Source organism: Cryptomeria japonica, chromosome 5 (assembly GCF_030272615.1).
Source record: "Cryptomeria japonica chromosome 5, Sugi_1.0, whole genome shotgun sequence".
Lineage (NCBI taxonomy): Eukaryota > Viridiplantae > Streptophyta > Pinopsida > Cupressales > Cupressaceae > Cryptomeria > Cryptomeria japonica.
The window spans coordinates 688,213,855-688,216,327 of NC_081409.1; positions in this window are offsets into that span (position 1 = coordinate 688,213,855).

Here is a 2,473-nt window from a genome sequence, read left to right on the forward strand (position 1 = left end):
TTTAGTCTATGGTTATAGCTTCTAGACATTCTTTGTTGATATGCTTTTAGATGATCAAAAGCATGCTGATGACATTCATCTAGCAACTTCAATTCTTGTAGCCTCTCTATTTGGTATTCCTCATATGGGATGAGTTCTTTCAATTATACTCTAAGTAAAGGTTTTTCAACGTCAATGGGTAAGATAGCCTTTGATCCATACACAAGTGCATATGGTTTGGCTTCGGTAGGTGTGGAGATGATAGTTCAGTATGCCCATAAGGCAGGGTTCAATTGGAAATTCCAATCATGACCTGCATCATTAATAGTTTTCTTTAGGATTTTCAGGATGGTTTTGTTTGAAGCCTCTTCTTGGCCATTCCCTTGAGGATAATAGGGTATGGAAAAGTGATGTTGGATATGGAATCTTTCCCAGAGTTCTTGCACATCTTGATTTTTGAAGGATCTATCATTATTAGTGATAATGGAACTAGGAATGTCATACCGACAGATAATGCAATTCAAGATGAAAGAGGATATTTGCTTGCCAGTGATAGTGGTTAATGGAACAACTTGGAACCACTTTGTAAAATACTCAGTGGATGTGATGACGAACTTGAATCCATTTGAAGAGGAGGGATAGATTTTATCCATGAGGCCGAGTCCCCATTGATAGAATGACCACGAGGTTGTGAATGGTTGTAGCTCATGTGGTGATGCATGGATAAGATTCCCATGGATTCACCATTTCTAACACTTTTTAGCAAACTGATAGGATTCTTTTTCCATGTTTGGCCAATAGTATCCCATTCTTAGAAGTTTCTTGGTTAGAGTAGGATTGCTTGAATGTGTGTCACAAATACCTTTGTGAACTTCTCACAAGGTAGTTTCAGATTTGTCGCTTTTAAGACATCTAAGGAGAGTACCATCAAGACCTTGTTGGTAAAGCATATCGACTATTAGAGTGTAATAGGCGATTTGACAGATAAAGTTGTGTTTTTGATGCTGGGATAGATCAGGTAGAAGGGTATTATCTTTCAAAGAGGTACAAATCTTCCCATAGGCTAGAGATTCAAAACCAACCAGGTGTTATATAACTTGGGTATTGGGACTTTCGTAGGAAGGGGAAAACAATTGTTGTACTAGGAATTCATAACAAGTCCATTATTTTGCTATTTGTAAAAGAGAGGTGATGGTTGCCATGGCATATACAACTTTGTTGTGGAGTCCTGGAATTTTCTCAAACTTGATCTCAACAAAGTATTTTTTAAAGTCATCAACCATTCTCTTGTATGGCTTTAGCTTGTCATCCTTTGTTTGATAGTCATCATTAACTTGATTTACGACCAATTGAGAGTCTCCATAGACTATTATTCTATGATGTTCCATTATATTGCCACCTTGATGCTAGCAACCAATGTTTCATATTTTTCTATATTTTTTGTGCAACAAAACATCAGCGTGTAAGATCTTGGGATTGTGTCCCTGAGGAGTGACAAACAGGATTTCAGCACCTGACCCATATTGGGTTTAAGATCCATCAAATTACAATACCCATGGTTGTGTCATAATTGCTAGAACATCTATATCTAGAAATTCAACATGTAGTGGATGATCAACTAGTAATGGTGCTTTGACCAATTGATCTGCTATTTCTTGGCTTTTGATGGATCTTCTATCCATGTAATGAATGTAAAAATCTCAAAATAATCACCCATTTTGTGAGTCACCCAGTTAGAGTGGCCTTGTTGATAGATATTTTAAGGGATCTATCTTTTCTATTAGCTTGATTGTGTGAGCTAGCATATAATGTCACAACTTTTGGGATGCAAATACTACAACTAGACAAGACTTTTTAATGAATGTGTAGTTAATTTCATAACCACTCAATGTTCTGCTGATGTAGTAGACAACCCTTTCTTTTCCTATAGAATCCTCTTGTGAAAAAAAGCTGCTAAAGATACCTCGATAGCTATTAAGTAGAGTAGAAGCGGATTTACGACTATTGGTGGCACCAATATGGGTGGATTCATGAGGTACTGCTTTAACTGGTCGAAGGATTCTTCACATCTTTCTTCTGACTTGAAAGGAACATTTTTGTGTAGTAGATGAGTGAAAGATAGGCATTTGTCGACCAGTTGTGCAATGAATCTTTTGATGGATTGCAACCTTCCTTGTAGAGATCTTAATTGACTGATATTTCTGGGAGGTGGCATTTCCATAATTTCTTTGACCTTTGCTGGATCAAACTCAATGCCTTTAGCTGATACTATATATCCCAGGAGCTTTTCTAGTGTGACTTCAAATACACACTTCTTTGGATTCAGTCGTACATTAAATTGTTTTGTGCATTAAAATATTGTCCAAGATCTTCAAATGTCCTTTCTTGGCCAATGATTTTGCTAGTAGATTATCATAATCTTCCATTAATGTGTGCATCATATCATTAAAAAATGTAGTCATTGCATGCTGATATGTCGCTCCTGCATTCTTTA